Below are 17091 nucleotides of genomic sequence, written 5' to 3' on the forward strand. Positions count from 1 at the left end.
CACTTGATACCCACCATGAGGACATGAGTTCTGATCCCAATACCCATGGAAAAGTCAGGAGTGGCTGAGCATGCCTGAATCCCTAGAACTAGGGGACAAGTAAGTCCCAGAAGCTTGCTGAGCAGGCAGCCTAGCTACAGTGGTAAGCCCTGGCCGGGTTCAGTGAGAGAGAAAAGGGAATCTTGTGAACACCGGTATTCCTGTTTGGCCTTTGCACGGGTGGGTGTTCATCTGCACACACATGTATAACATACACACACATTAGCTGTCTATAGGGCTTCCTATAGAAATCAGAATGACACACTAAAGGATGAGTCAGCAGTCAATTCTTTACAGGAGTGATGCTTATGTGCACCCTGCATCAGTCCTGCTCCATGCTCTAAACCATCTCTGTATTTGGTCCAGTGAGCTGACTCTGTGGGTAAAGGTGCTTGCTACCAAGCCTGGCAGCCTGGGTTTGATCCCTAAGACCCACATGGTAGGAAAAGAGAACCAGCTTCCACAAGTTGTCCACTGGATTCCACATGAGATCACCTCCCCCAAATAAATAATTACATACATCCATAAAATAAGTAAAGTAGTTATATACAGTGCCTAATACAATGGCTATAGATGTTAATAATAATTTGTATTATTTGGGAAATAACAAGAAACTGTCTGTGTACCTCCAGTTTCATTTTCTAGACTATTTCCCACCTGTAGTTTTTTGAATCTGCAAATTCAGGACCCATGGGTGGGCAGGGCTCAATGTATTTCCCCTTTGACCTTCCCTCCAGGATTTCCCAGATCCCCACCAAAGATCCTCCTTTCAGACAGATGCTTTGCCACACAACCTCCCCTCTACTCTGAACCAAGGAGCCCTCCATTCTTCCACGCCCCAGCTGTATCCTGTGCTCTTGAAAGTCACTTAAACTTTCCTGGCTCCCTTTGCCTAGCACCTTGTCTGTGAGACTTGTTCTGATGAGAGAAGGGTCCTGACTCTGCCCTGTCCATGCTCCTTGGTTAGCTGAGCGAGGACCATAACCCACCTTCCATCCTCCAGAGCACAGTCACAGATGCCCCTTTGCAGGCCATCTACAAGATGGTGTCCTCCGTGATGAAGATGCCTGAGGACGAGTTCACGACAGAGAAGCAAACAGACAAGATACTCAGGCAGATGGACACAAACTATGAAGGTAGGAAACATGGCAGAAGTTAGAGTGTGGGGTGGGAGGAGGGGATTAGGAGAGGGGGTCGTGGTGGGGAGAGGGGAGTAGATGAGCCTGTGAAACTGTTGATGGCACAGAGGTGTTTGGGATATACCCTCAACCCTATTCAGTCCTGCCCTTTTCTAGCCCACTTCATTCAGCTTTGATTGAGGGAGGGAGAATAGAATTCAGGGTCAGGTAAACCTAGCCTGCATCCTGCACCCTTCCTAGGGTTCTATAACCATGGGCATGTCAGTAGACCCTCTGAGCTGTAGGCTTCATCCCTGTTGTCTGAGTTAGGGTTTCCATTGCTCTGATGACACACCATGGCCAAAAGCAACTTGGGGAGGAAAGGGTTTATTCACTCATAGTTTCCACATAACAGTTCATCATCAAAAGCAGTGAGGGCAGGACTCAAACAGGGCAGGAACCTGAAGGCAGGAGCTGATATAGAGATGATGAAAGGGTTGCTACCTCCTGGCTTGCTCCCCATGGCTTGCTTGGCCTACTTTCTTATAGAACTCAGGATCACTAGCCCAGAGTTGTACCACCTACAATGGGCTGGACTCTGCTCCATCAATCACTAGTTAAGAAAATACCCTCTGGTCAGGCATGGTGGCACATGTCTTTAATCGGAGCTCATAGGAGACAGGAGGCTCTCTGTGAGTTCAAGGCTAACTTGGTCTAAAAAATGAGTTCTAGGACAGCCAGGGCTGTTACACAGAGAAACCTTGTTTCAATAAACAAAACAAAACAAAAGGGAGGAAAGGAGGGAGAGAGGGAGAGATGTAGTAAGACAGAGAGAGAGAGAGAGAGAGAGAGAGAGAGAAACGCCCTACAGGTTTTCCAGCAGACACGTTCGCAACTGAGGCTCCCTCTTTCCTGATAACTATAACTTGTATCAAGCTGACATAAAATTAGCCAGCACACATGTTGACAGAAACAGTGGTCTTACTATTTCCACAAGTATATATGCGGAGGGGAGGAAGGTCATACTGGTGGCTGAGAGGTGAGACACTGAATCAAGTGGCATTGAGTCTTGGGATTCTGAGAGGCCGTCCAGGCCATCATCCTGAGATGTGAGGCACCCTGGATACTCATGGGGCTCATCAAACATAGAAGCCACTGAGCCTCATCTTACCTAGGACTCTGAGGTCTCAGGAGGAGGTGACGTGGTGAGAGGTCCTGCTGTGCCTTGGCTGAGTTTCTCACAGGACCTCAGCAAGGGTGAGGTAGCTGCATGCTGAGTTAATTCTGCCCCTCTGTGGCTTTGTAGAGCCAAGACTGGTTGGGTTTTGTTCCAACAGGAAATGCAGCATTAAGGCATGAAAGGCTCCCCAGGTCGCACTGAGATTGAATGTAAGCTAATGCATAGGGAAGAGCAGTGAACAGCCTCCAGTGCTCTGTGCAGGTGAGCTGAGGACCAGGCTCAGTGGGACTCAAGGCTCCAGGGAACTGTAGACAGCAAAAACTTTCCAGACAGCAAGGAAATGCTTTCAAAACATGTCCACACACAAAGCAATGCAGCCTATTGCCTGGTGCTGCCTTTCAGCCATTTTCTAAAGTGTTCTTACTCTCTGTGTACTATGACGCGGAGGCTTGTGTTCCAACAGACCAAACTGGGGCTTGCCCACTTCCCAGGTTTGGCTTTCTTCTCCGTGAAATGGGGATAAGCCCACTGGTGTGGATGTGAGTCTAAAGTAGCACTATGTTGGTGGCACACGTAACATGGAGGGCCATTGTTTCTGATTGTCAAAGCCAGGACCTTCACCAGTTTCAGAGTGGAGACCGTGTCCCCACTGTGCACTTGTCCAATTGTTTGTGTCTCACAATGGAGGCCACTGAGTGCATACTCTGCCCTGTAAGCCAGGGGCCACTTGCTAGCACTCAAGAGATGAGAAGTCTGGGCTGTCAGAGAAACTGGTACAGAATAGGACAAGAATAGGACAGCAAAGGTGGATAGCTCTCAACATCCGAAGCTGACAAGAGTCTACACTAGGGGGCGCTGTGATAGTTTTAACTGTCAACCTGACTCAGTTTAGAATCACCTCAGAATTCTTTTTTTTTTAATGATTTTAATTTTTATTTTATTTTAGATTTAGTATTTATTTTCTACATGAGCGTTTACCTGAATGTATGTTTGTGTAATATGTTAGAGGCCAGAAAAGGGCACTGGGTCGCCCTGGAACTGGAGTTACAAATGATTGGGAACCGCCCTATGGATGCTCTGGACTTTATCCAGGACCCTCTGAAAAAGCAGCAACTGCTCTTAACTGCTGAGCCATCTCCCAGCGCTAGAGGAGTCTTTTTTTGCTTGTCGATTTGTTTTTTAGAGTCAGGGTTTCTCTGTGTAGCCCTGGCTGTGATGGAACTTGCTGTTTAGACCATGTTGGATTTGAACCCAGAGATCCACTGGCCTCTGCCACCTGAGTACTGGGATTAAAGATGTGTGCCACCACTGCTCAGCTCAGAAGATTCTTTTTTTTTTTTTTTGATATCTCTTTTTTTCTTATTACGTATTTTCCTCAATTACATTTCCAATGCTGTCCCAAAAGTCCCCCATACCCCCCCCCACTTCCCTACCCACCCATTCCCATTCTTTTGGCCCTGGCATTCCCCTGTATTGGGGCATATAAAGTTTGCATGTCCAATGGGCCTTTCATTCCAGTGATGGCCGACTAGGCCATCTTTAGATACATATGCATCTAGAGACAAGAGCTCCGGGGTACTGGTTAGTTCATCATGTTGTTCCCCCTATAGGGTTGCATATCCCTTTAACTCCTTGGGTAATTTCTCTAGCTTCTCCATTGGGAGCCCTGTGATCCATCCAATAGCTGACAGTGAGCATCCACTTTTGTGTTTGTTTGGCCCCAGCATAGTTTCCAGAAGATTCTTAATGAATTATCTAAATCAGTGATTCTCAACCTACGGGTTCCAACCCCTTTGGGGGATCAAATGAACTTTCCCCAGAGGTGGCCTAAGACCAACAGAAAACACAAATTTTCCTATTCAGATTCATAACAATAGTGTAATCACAGTTATGAAGTAGCAGTGAAAATAATCTTATGGTTGAGGGTCACTACAACACAAGGAACTGCATTAAAGGGTCACAGCATTAGGAAGGCTGAGAACCACTCATCTAGATCATGGCAGTCTATGAGCATGCCTGTTGGGGGTTGTGCTGGTGGTTAATTGATGCGGGAAACCCCATTACTATTCTCTAGACAGGGGCCCTGAACAGTGTAATAAAGGGAAAAGAAGAGTATCAGAAAAGAAGTGCAGAGTCTCATTATGAGCCAGGTGCTCATACCTCTATTCTTTCTGCCCTGTGAGGTTTTAAAGCCTTGACTTCCTGAAGTGATGAATTGTAACCTAGAAGTAAACCAAGGAAAACTTCCTCCCTTAAGTTGCTTTTAGTCAGGGGATTTTTATCACAGTAACAGAAATGTAATTTGACCTGCAGCCATAATTTGTCCTGTCTCCCAGTTGCCCCAGATCGTGGTGGCTCTCCAGGCCTCTAGGTGGGGCTATCAGCTTACATCAGGCCCCAGAGTTCATTACCAAACCTAACCTCATGACTAGTGCTCAGTCCCCACTACCTATACCTTGAAAGGAGACCCAGCTCTTACAAGTTGTCCTCTGACCACATGTGTGCCTGAAAATGACATATGTCCCCATATGTGTGTGTGTGTGTGTGTGTGTGTGTGGCGGTGGTTGTGGAGACTAGACATTGTCCATTTTCCAGAGGGTTCCAGACTTTAACCAGAGCACTGGCTAATCCTAAGTCTCCCTCTTCCATTCCTCAGGCAAAATGTCCCTGGAAGAATTCGACAAAGGTGCCAAGAGTGACCATCCATTGTCCAGTTGCTGCAGTGTGATCCCAGCAGTGCTAGCCAGTTCTGAGGGGAATGGGCTTTACACAGTTATGAGAAACACAGGCTTGACCTGCCATCTTCAGCTTTGCTTGCAAAAGTGGATTTCTCCGTGATTTCTCCTGCTCTCTCGGGACCTGGGTCCAGGCAGCACATCACACTCACCTGGTCTGGCTGGATGCAGCTCCCTCCTCTATCAGATTTGATAGATGTCTCTCCCCATCCAGTCCAGGCTGGTTCCTTCCAAGGTTTCAAGTGTTCTCAGCTGTAGGGCTCCTTTCCTGCCCACAGAGGGCCTGGAGGCCCTTAAGGACACCAGACAGGACAATTCAGTATCTTACCGAGACCAGCTGATTTTGTGAGGATGAAGAACATGGAGAGCAGACAGGTAAGCCCTTCCTGTGCATGGCTCCACCTCCCTTGTTTACTTTCTCTGACCAAAGTTGCTTGCATGTATATACCATGGTATCCTTACTTTTAATATATATGTTTTGTATAAAGTGAGAAGGTTCAGCCCCTGTATTTAAAGCCTCTGACTGACCTTAAAGCATGGTCCTCTGTGGCTTGTGATTCTCCCCACCCCCAAGTCTGGCTGTGCTGTGGTATTTATGTATTCATTTGCCTAATTACACAGGAGATGCATGCATGCCCAGGGCTGTGGACATCTGCCCTCCGTCCTGCAAACACAGGTGTTCCTGTGTGCTCCGTCCTTCCTTTAGATTGGTCTGACATATTAAAATGATCAAATAAACCAAGGTCTGTTAGTGTCCTGTGTTTCCCCAAGCACCCTGTTTATGGTTCACTCTCCAGTGAGTGTGGGGATAAAGCAGATAAGTGGTAGACATGGGGAAAGTCCTTAAATGTCTGGAACAGCGAGAATTTAAGTCAGAGAGGAGTCCATGCCAGCCTTTCTCCACTCAGTGGGCTCCACACACAGCAAGGCCATTGGCCCTCCTGCTTAAAGCCACAGAACCTGTAGACTTAGCCCCAGACCGTCTGATGATGTTCAGGAAGCACCCACTGAGCACCTGTCCTGGGTGAGCACTGGAGACTCTGAGATTGGCCAGACATTGTCTTTGCTCCCACCTCACCTCAAGGAGAAAGGTGCTGTTGGCTATAAGGTGTTTTAGATATTAGACAGAAACAGTCCCTCAGGACAAAAAAGGGCATGTGCCTTGGTTAATGTCACCCAGCAATCTTGCAAGCCATCCAGCGGCTCACATGGACGGGGTACACCTGAGTGGCAGGCCAGCAATTAAGGAAAGGGAAACTAGGCGGATGAGAGAGAAATGGAGCCAAGACAGTGTTCTGATCAAGGCTCAAATATTTAATTGCGAATGCACTTATAAAGGTGGAGTGGGGGAGGCCCATTCCTGCCATTTCATCCTTGGAGGCTGGAACCAGCTGCAGGTGATTATGTGCAGGATAGGGCATACTCTCCAGAATAGCTCTGGGGTCTCCCAGCAAGTAGCAGTATCTTTTTAAAACATTTTTATTAGGTATTTTCCCTAATTACATTTCCAATGCTATCCCAAAAGTACCCCATACCCTCCCCTCCACTCCCCTAACCACCTACTCCCACGTTTTGGCCCTGGTGTTCCCCTGTACTGGGGCATATAAAGTTTGCATGTCCAATGGGCCTCTCTGTCCAGTTATGGCCGATTAGGCCATTTTTTGATACATATGCTGCTAGAGTCAAGAGCTCCGGGGTACTGGTTAGTTCATAATGTTGTTGCACCTATAGGGTTGCAGATCCCTTTAGCTCCTTGGATACTCTCTCTAGCTCCTCCATTGGGGGCCCTGTGATCCATCCAATGGCTGACTGTGAGCATCCATTTAAGTGTTTGCTAGGCCCCGGCATAGTCTCACAAGAGACAGCTATATATCAGGGTCCTTTCAGCAAAATCTTGCTAGTGTATGCAGTGGTGTCATCGTTTGGAGGCTGATTATGGGATGGATCCCTGGATATGGCAGTCTCTAGATGGTCCATCCTTTTGTCTCAGCTCCAAACTTTGTCTCTGTAATGCCTTCCATGGGTGTTTTGTTCCCAATTCTAAGAAGGGGCAAAGTGTCCACACTTTGGTCTTCGTTCTTCTTCAGTTTCATGTGTTTTGCAAATTGTATCTTATATCTCAGGCATACTAACTTTCTGGGCTAATATCCACTTATCAGTGAATACATATCATTTGAGTTCTTTTGTTATTGGGTTACCTCACTCAGGATGGTGCCCTCCAGGTCCAACCATTTGCTTAGGAATTTCATAAATTCATTGTTTTTAATAGCTGAGTAGTATTCCATTGTGTAAATGTACCACATTTTCTGTATCCATTTCTCTGTTGAGGGGCATCTGGGCTCTTTCCAGCTTCTGGCTATTATAAACAAGACTGCTATGAACATAGTGGATCATGTGTCCTTCTTACCTGTTGGAACATCTTCTGGATATATGCCCAGGAGAGGTATTGCGGGATGCTCTGGTAGTACTATGTCCAATTTTCTGAGGAACCGCCAGATTGATTTCCACAGTGGTTGTACAAGCTTGCAATTCCACCAACAATGGAGGAGTGTTCCTCTTTCTCCACATCCTCTCCAGCATCTGCTGTCACCTGAATTTTTGATCTTAGCCATTCTGACTGGTGTGAGATGGAATCTCAGGGTTGTTTTTATTTGCATTTCCCTGATGATTAAGGATGCTGAACATTTTTTCAGGTGCTTCTCAGCCATTCAGTATTCCTCAGGTGAGAATTCTTTGTTCAGCTCTGAGCCCCATTTTTTTAATGGGGTTATTTGATTTTCTGGAGTCCATATTCTTGCGTTCTTTATATATATTGGATATTAGTCCCCTACCTGATTTAGGATAGGTAAAGATCCTTTCCCAATCTGTTGGTGGCCTTTTTGTCTTATTGACGGTATCTTTTGCCTTACAGAAGCTTTACAGTTTCACGAGGTCCCATTTGTCAATTCTCGATCTTACAGCACAAGCCATTGCTGTTCTATTCAGGAATTTTCCCCCCTGTGCCCATATCTTTGAGGCTTTTCCCCACTTTCTCCTCTATAAGTTTCAGTGTCTCTTGTTTAATGTGGAGTTCATTGATCCATTTAGATTTGACTTAGTACAAGGAGATAGGAATGGATCAATTCGATTTCTTCTACATGATAACCACCAGTTGTGCCAGCACCATTTGTTGAAAATGCTGTCTTTTTTCCACTGGATGGTTTTAGCTCCCTTGTCGAAGATCAAGTGACCATAGGTGTGTGGGTTCATTTCTGGGTCTTCAATTCTATTCCATTGGTCTACTTGTCTGTCACTATACCAGTACCATGCAGTTTTTATCACAATTGCTCTGTAGTAAAGCTTTAGGTCAGGCATGGTGATTCCACCAGAGGTTCTTTTATCCTTGAGAAGAATTTTTGCTATCCTAGGGTTTTTGTTATTCCAGATGAATTTGCAAAAGGTCACAGCAAGAGTGAGGATCATCTCTACATGACAGGAGAGCCAGAAGGAGAGCAAACACTGAGCCTCCCCTCAGTTCCCTGGAGAGGGCACAAGCCAGGCTGTTGAAGGAGCCAAATACACTTGTGTGAGCACGGCATAGGTATGCAAGTTTGTGGGCCTCAGAGCCATGGAGATTCAGCATGAAAGAGCCTAGAACTGCAGAATTATTCAGAGACATATTTCCAGTTAGTGCTCCTTAAATCATGGCCAGTGTCACAGTAAGAGCATCACTGTGTGTGCCACACCAGAGCAGGTTGAAACATGAAACACACACCAGGCAGGGGTCCCCACTGGTTGGGAGCCAAGCTGTCCACATAGATTCATTCTGACTGTCTTCAACACATCATGGATGTTTCTATGGTTTGCAGCCTCTAGCCAGGCCCTTACTGCTACAGTTCTGTTATACCCAATCTTCATCTCTGGACCATAGTCATGGCCACATCTACCAGGATGCAAGGGCCGAGCCCAGGTGGGAACTGTAAGCCTCACTGCCAGGGTAAAAATGGGGGTAGGATGTGTGTAACTCCTGTTTCTGTAAGGGGGACTAGGCAGGCATTGCAGACAAAGGGGCCAATAATAAGAAATAGGACTTTTGCTAGTACTGGAATCTGGCTTTATTTATTCTGGTGAGATCACACCTTAGTGCTGTCTCTCAAAGGAGGAAAGGGTTTCCAGGCAACATAGCTGTTAAGAGACAGGCCTCAGTAACTCAAATGAGATCCCTGGCTTCTTGCTTTATACCATCTCTGACCCTTTCTCCTGTTTGTCCTCTGAGCTCAGCCATAGGAAGAAGGATGTCACAGGGAGAGATGGCCTTCTCAGACTGCATCTTAAGTGTCACCAAAGAGTCAAGCAAGTAAATGTAGTCATTCCAGATGGGAGGGAGTGACCAGTGAATAGGCCTGATGTTTAGTGTCTATGGTGGTTTGAATAAAATCAATCCCGATGGAGATTTTTGAATACTTAGTCACTAGACAGTGGCACTATTTGAAGGGATTAGAGGATTAATAGGTGTTGGAGGAAGTATGTTACTGGGGTTGGCTTTGAGGTTTCAAAACTCATGGCAAGCCAAGGATATCTCTCTAGACCAGTGGATCAGGATGGCCAGTGGAAAGCTGGGTGTGGTGGCGCACTCCTTTAATCCCAGCACTTGGGAGGCAGAGGCAGGCAGATTTCTGAGTTTGAGGTCAGCCTGATCTACAAAGTGAGTTCCAGGACAGCCAGGGCTATACAGAAAAACCCTGTCTTGAAAAACCAAAAAAAAAAAAAAAAAGGATGGCCAGTGGATCAGGACATAAATTTTCAGCTATTGCTCTGGTGTCACATCTGCCTGTGTGCTCTGTGTGCTGTTATGCTTCACCCCCTCCCTCCCCATCCTCCAATGATGATAATGGAGTAAACCTCTGAAGCTGTTAAATGCTTTCTTCTATAAGAGCTGCCTTGGTCATGGTGTCAATTCACAGCAATAGAACAATGACTAAGACAGCATTGATTATCAATGTGCTGTAATCTAGAATCACCTATACACAAACCTCTGGGCATATCTGTGAGGGGGTTTCTAGTTTTTGTTAATCTAGTGTGGGAAGACCCTAAAAGTGAACAGTAGCATTCTCTTTCTTCCTGATAAGAAACAGTGCCACCGGCTGTCTCATGCCTGTCACCAAGTCAGACTCTCAGACTATGAGCCAAAACAAATACTCCCTGCAGATGCTTTTGTCAAGTATTTGATCATAGCTAAGAGAAAAGTAACTGGGGCTGGGTGGTGGTTGCTGCGGCTGGGTGGTGGTTGCTGCGGCTGCAACACAGGCCTTTTATCCCATCACTCAGGAGGCAGAGGCAGAGGCAGGTGGATCTCTTTGTGGGTTTGGTGCCAGCCTGGTCTACAGAGCAAGTTCTACACAGAGAAACTTTGTCACAAAAAAAAAAAAAGAAAGAAAGAAAGAAAGAAAGAAAGAAAGAAAGAAAGAAAGAAAGAAAGAAAAGAAAAAGAAGCTTTTACCCTAGGTAACTTGGTGATTTTGTTGTTGTTTGTTTTGTGGTTGTTATTTTTGTTGTTTTAACTTGGTCTTTATTTTGTTGTAGCCTCCCCCTCACCCAGCCTGGAACCTGTTTGCTCAGGGGTGGAGCTTCCTGCTCATTCGTCCTGCCTCGCCTACTGCTGGACCGTGCGCTTTTTTTGTTTGGAGCGACACACGTGCTCACTCTGCTACTGGACCCTGAGATTGCTTGGCGGGAATCGGGTCCCCTCACCCTTCCTTTATAACTGAGTGTCTGAACAAGTAAAATAGAGCTTTGATCAGAACCTGTCTTGGCTCCGTTTCTTCTTTCTCCCCGTCTAGTTTCCTCTCTTTTCAGCTCGAGCTGCCATCTCAGTTGAACCGTTCACGTTGCGGGCTGCTGGCCAGCCCCCAACAGTTTGGCGCCAGAACTGGGACCTGAAGAATGGCAGAGGGATGCTAAGAGAAACGCTGCTGGTGTGGAGCTCCACAGGAAAGGATCTTCATATTGGGCACCAGAACAACAGACAGGTACATATGCTAGCGCTAGCTTAAAATTTCAGTTTTGTAAAGTGTTGCCTAGGATGCGGTAGGATACGAATTAAGCTTGGATCAGTGCTAACCCAATGCTGGTTCTGCTTGGGTCAGCAGTGTGTTAATCGGAACTAGAAATGGAAACAGGTGGTGTGCCGCAGCTTTTTAGGAAGCTGCTTAGGTGGAAGAAGAAAGGGTTTAAAGTTATGGATCAGGCGGATTGCCCCAGTTTAAAAATGTAAAAGAAAAAAAAATGCATCATGAGGGAGGAAAATGTCCCAAAAGGCAGAGAGAAATTTCAGGAGTGCCATACTTTGTTCTCTCTGGGCTTTATAGCAAGAGTACTGTGTCCCCTTTTGTGTCTTGCCTAATGTCTGGTGCACCAATCTGTTCTCGTGTTCAATTCATGTATGTTCGTGTCCAGTCTGTATGAATGAATGTTCTATGTTTTATGTTGGATAATAAAGATGGTATAAAAAACTTTATCTGCAAAGCCGAGAGCTGCCACGTGCTTCAGCCAGGAACCAGACACGTGGCAGGAGGGCCCCTGCTGGAAAAACTGTTCGTTTTAAGAAAAAGGAGCGAGTGCACAGCCTCTTAGTTTCGGAGTAAAAAATCTGATAAATGGTTCATGATTAATGTGTTTGACAATGGTAAAGTGCTTTTTTATTCTATGATTGTAGCTACAAAAATTAATATTCTCTGATTGGTTTAAAATTAACTGCTTCATTTGGTTCTTTTTTATTGATAATGTGCTCTACATGTTTTCACATTCAGCTCATAAGTTGTTGGTTAAGATTAATAATTGTTACATTGCTATGTAGAGATGGTTAGTATTAAATTTGATAACTCAAGTTTAGAGTCCTTCCGACACGTGGCCTAAGCCAGGCCAAGAGGCTGGGTCTCTAAAGATATTTCTAGTTTAGAAAATAATTAATGTGGTTCCTATCCTAAATAGTAAAATTTAAGATAAGATTTAAGGCAATGCCTCTTTATTGATTTTAAAAATGATAAATTGTTTTAAACTTAGGTTTTGCTTTCCCAAAGTTGTAGGTATTATCCTAACCTTGCACAAAAAACTTAAAAATTATGGTTAAAATTGCCATTGTTCCATTGACTACAGCTTGCAGTTTGATTGCAAATTTAAGATTGATGCTCAGATTAAAAAGTATTTTACGTTTGAGTCAATACAGGGCTCTGGGCAGCCCCAGAGCGGCTTGTGGCTTTCTTGTGTTTTGCAAACAGTGCCCGAGAAAGTTTTTCCCTGTGTTCAAGAAAATTTCCTTTTAACAGTGTTGCAGATCTATTCAGATGTTTAATAATGCTTAAATTCAAAGATTTTTGCTTCTAGTAAACTGGCAATCACTAGAAAATTTTGCCTCTAGGTATGGCTAATATAACTTTACATAATGTAAGAAAAATTTTTATTGTTTCTGCTTCTATACAAGAAGCCAAGAGTTTTAATCTTTCAGTGTATATTGTTTCCTAAGTGGAAAGTATTTTATTATTAACTAATGCTTCTCAAGGGAAGTTTACCTTAAATCCTTGCTCTCACCCAAAAGATTCAGAGACAATATCCTTTTATTACTTAGTGTTTTAGTTTACTACAAAAGATTTTACAAAAAATAAAGAAAGCTTTTATAATTGTTGTTAATTGGTAATTTAAAATTAGTTGTGCCCAAGACAATTCTTTGGCCAGAAAAAACATTATTGTAAAGTCATTTTTCTCATCCTCCCAGCTGATCGTTGGCCCACATGGGCCCAACTAGCTGCTGTGGGGCGGAGTCTTAAGACACACAGTTTCCCCTGTTCCAGCACAAATAATCTAGTTGTGTGCTGTAGATGGTGCTTTAAAATACTAACAATCAAACCTTAATTTGTATATTAATAGTCAATGCCATATCTCTGAACTCACAATTGCTTAAAATTGTTCATCCCTCAGATACTATTAATTCTCAAATTTGCAATTGCTTATGCGTATACAACTCATAGAAAAAATGCTGTCCTTTTAAGAAGGTAGTTTTTAGACATGTATTGAATTGTCCTAATTGCCTGGACATTTTTAATACAATGCCAAGATAAATTTATATCAGACAGTCCAAAGGTCATCCATATAAATAGGTTGGATATATAACCTCGTTCTTTATAGATTCATAACAGTTATGGTTTAAGATAATATTTTAGTATTCTTAAAGATTGTGCATGTATAATTCCTTTTAGTGTCCTCAGTTACTACTTGTTTCCACATAATGGTGTTAATTCTTGACGACTTTTTACTTAATAATTTGCTACAAATAAATGCTCTTATTTCTAGTTAATAAATAAATTATGCACATGTGACTCTTAATAACTTTTCAAGCTTTCTAGTTACAACCGTTCCTTAAGAAAAATGATTGAAAGTGCAATTAGTCACTGCCCCTTTACAGCCAAGTATTTAAAATGTTTTGTCCAACAAGTTATTAATTCAAAAGGTTAGATATTGTGAAATTTTAAAACTTTAAACTTCTTAAAAGACAAAAGAGAGAAACTGTATCCCCATATATACTATTTAGTGCATTCCTATGCACACTATTTAAATCATACCTTTATTTTCAAAATTTGAGATTAAAATGTCAAATTTAATAAATGCTTTTTAGTATCTTAAAAGAATCTACTTATCGGCTTATAGATTGATCCTAAAACAGCTACCTTATTAGGAAAGGGAAAAACAGGTTCTCTCCACAGAATGCTGCAGAAGGATATTAGTAATTCGTGTGCCGAGCTGGCAGGTAAGTTAACTCAGTGTCCTGATAGAAATAACTAAAAAACTAAATTAAATTCATGTCTTAGATCCATCCTTGCTTGTCATTTTTCCAGTATAGACTAGCTTCTAGCCTTTTAACTTTATGGCAATAGTTCATCAGAGACTGTATATTCAGACTTAGTAAAATTAGTCATTTAATAGAGTCATAATGATTTTTCTCTTTTCTTCAGTGTGACCAGCCATCCTAACTCAATCTTAGACTGGTCTAATATTCAGTCCAATATTAGAGATTCCTATATTCTAAATTACCTAGCAAAGTTAATTCAGAGCACATCCCCCACTTCCAGAGAGTCTCTGGCCTTTTTCCTATTCTAAAACCAGCCCAGAGACTGAGCTTGTGCCTTGTTAATTTGCAACTGAATAAAGTACCTGGACTTCTCCAAAAAGAAAATTTACATTGCTGCTTTCTCATTGTCTAGATCTCTTTCTTTTTTCAAGCAGGTCAATCTACATTCTCCAGCCGGACCAGCAGGCGTACTTTCCCCTCCCCCAAGAGCACACAGGTGGCAACTACTATCTTCCTTCCAAGGACATTCCAGCACGTGGCTTTTAGTATGAGTTAGAAATTGGCTTACCAAGAGGGCTAGGGAAGTAGAAATTTCAAATATTAATAGAGATTAGTTTTTATTTTGATAGAGACGGGCTTAGTCCCTTAGCTGGCCTCTGGCTTTTCACCCTTGCTGTTACTGCAAGGTGTCATTAGTTCCTCAGGCTATGGGAATAACAGGGATGAGGAGGAAAGACTTCCAGCTCCTATTTTAGCCACAAATCGTGGTGTTACTAATGACATAATTCTTGCCTAGGCCTTGCTAAATCTGAGGTTGACAATTCTCCTTTAGGAGCTGCACAGTACTCAGAACTGTGCATACTGGTTCGTGATCATATGAATACAGTATAGGTATCGCTTGGTGCAGAGAATTACTGCAGGGGAAGGTCCAGCTTGACTGTTTCTGAGTTCCCTGTGTGATATACTCGGTTTAAAATGGAGGTTGGTATCTATCTATCTATATCTATATCTAGCTATATCTATATCTCTCTATATATATATTTAAGGCTCTGCCTCCCCCTCCCCAAAAGGTACCAAGAGCCACAGGTGTGGGTCGTGATAGCACCCACAAGAGGAATCGGGTCAATATCCACCCAAGCCAAGGTTAAAAGCCCACTCATCTACGGATGAGAAAATCATTTGATCACCTCAGTTAAGCGTTGCCTTATTAAACTTAATTAATAGGGGGGAAAGAGGTTGGAGACCATACTGTTGAAAGGGCAAGCCCTTCACAGCCTCCCACCCTATAAATAAAAAAGCCAATTGGCCTTGTACTACAGAGCCGGTTGTCACCCCCTTTCTCCCTGTTTCCCACCTGTCATCCAAAATGCAGAGAAATATCAACTCAGTGTTATTCTTAATAGAGTACAGTTCAATTTTGTTTAGCCAGGGTTCCAACGCCCTACTTAAAAATTCAACTAGGAAGTTACCTATTCAGCACTAATTAGCATTATAAGTCAGACCCTACTGCTCAAGGCCTTTCTGTTGTTTACTAGGATAGAAAGGACAGTCTTAGCCAGATACAGTTTACCATTAGAAAGGTTAGGGAATCCCACGGAAACAGGTTTTTTTCTTTAGCCCTAAGAATTCAGGCAGAACTATTGAGCATAGATAAATTTTTTGCCTCAGGACAGCCTTTTCTCTTTTTTATTTTTATTTTTGTTAACAAAAGGGCAGAGATGTAGCCTTCCCCTCACCCAGCCTGGAACCTGTTTGCTCGGGGGTGGAGCTTCCTGCTCATTCGTCCTGCCTTGCCTACTGCTGGACCGTGCGCTTTTTTGTTTGGAGCGACACACGTGCTCACTCTGCTACTGGACCCTGAGATTGCTTGGCGGGAATCGGGTCCCCTCCCCCTTCCTTTAAAACTGAGTGTCTGAAGCCGGGCGTGGTGACACACGCCTTTAATCCCAGCACTTGGGAGGCAGAGGCAGGCGGATTTCTGAGTTCGAGGCCATCCTGGTCTACGAAGTGAGTTCCAGGACAGCCAGAGCTATACAGAGAAACCCTGTCTCGAAAAACCAAAAAAAAAAAGAAAAAAAAAAAAAACTGAGTGTCTGAACAAGTAAAATAGAGCTTTGATCAGAACCTGTCTTGGCTCCGTTTCTTTTTTCTCCCCGTCTAGTTTCCTCTCTTTTCAGCTTGAGCTGCCATCTCAGTTGAACCGTTCATGTTGCGGGCTGCTGGTCGGCCCCCAACATTTTGTCAGGACAGATTTTCTTTATTTGTAGTCCTGGGTGTCCTGGAACTTAAGCTGTAGACCAGGCTAGCCTTGAACTCACAGAGATCTGTCTACCTCTGCCTCCTGAGGGCTAGGAATTAAAGACACGTGCCACCATCACCCGGCTCTAACTTGTCTTTTAATCGGCTTATTGAGGATGGATATCTGACCCTGACTTGGAGCACTGATTGTGACCCTCAAGTTCAATAACACTGTCTCGAAAACAAACAAACAAACAAACAAACAATTTTAAAAAATGTTTTTAAACAGCAGACTCCTCCTCGTGCAGCCCTCATGGAATATAAAAAGAGAAGTGTACAGGAGAACATGGAAATCCTGTTTCAGGACACATTTCCTTTGGGATTTAAATACGCAGTATGTAGAGGAAGGGAACCAGCCCTGTATGCTAGACCTCAAAGCCAAAGCTGCCTTGCTTTCTACACAGGCACATGCATTTTTGGCAATAAAGGATGTGATAGGCCCCAGGGAGGCAGTGTTCCTGTTGATAGCTGTTTCCATGGTAACAACAGGCCTGGCTACAAATAGGTAGAAAAGGCTGATGTTACTAACCTTGGAACTCACCGGGAAGCTGATTATGTTCCCTCAGACTTGCAGGCTAGAGGGAGAAGCTTTATTCTCCTGACACAATTGACCTTCAAAGCTGCTCTGTTGGACTAGAGACTTAAGGTCTGGCTCTCCTGGCTGCACTGACATTATCGTGGTCTTCCTCAGGGATATCGAAAGAGGTTTCCCAGCTGCAATTGGAAGGGTTCATGGGAATCATGGGAAAGCCTTTCCAGGGCATCATATCGTGTCGTTCAGAGGGCTACTTGAGTATTCAGTTTACTTTGAGCCTTTTTCCCCCCAAAGGTGTTTGTGTGTGTGGGACTTTCATTTGGTGGGGTGCTTGCCTGGCATGCATAAAGCCATGTGTTCCATCC

The 17091-nt window shown here is 43.8% G+C and overlaps 1 pseudogene; it reads left to right on the forward strand.

Moving 5' to 3' along the window:
* Nucleotides 1–5273, forward strand: part of LOC147001151 (hippocalcin-like protein 1) — a 58307-nt pseudogene extending 53034 nt beyond the window's left edge.
* The last annotated feature ends 11818 nt before the right edge of the window (nt 5274–17091 follow it).

This window comes from Mus caroli, unplaced genomic scaffold, assembly GCF_978045245.1.
Source record: "Mus caroli unplaced genomic scaffold, Mus_caroli_1 scaffold_14, whole genome shotgun sequence".
In the NCBI taxonomy this organism is placed as follows: Eukaryota; Metazoa; Chordata; class Mammalia; order Rodentia; family Muridae; genus Mus; species Mus caroli.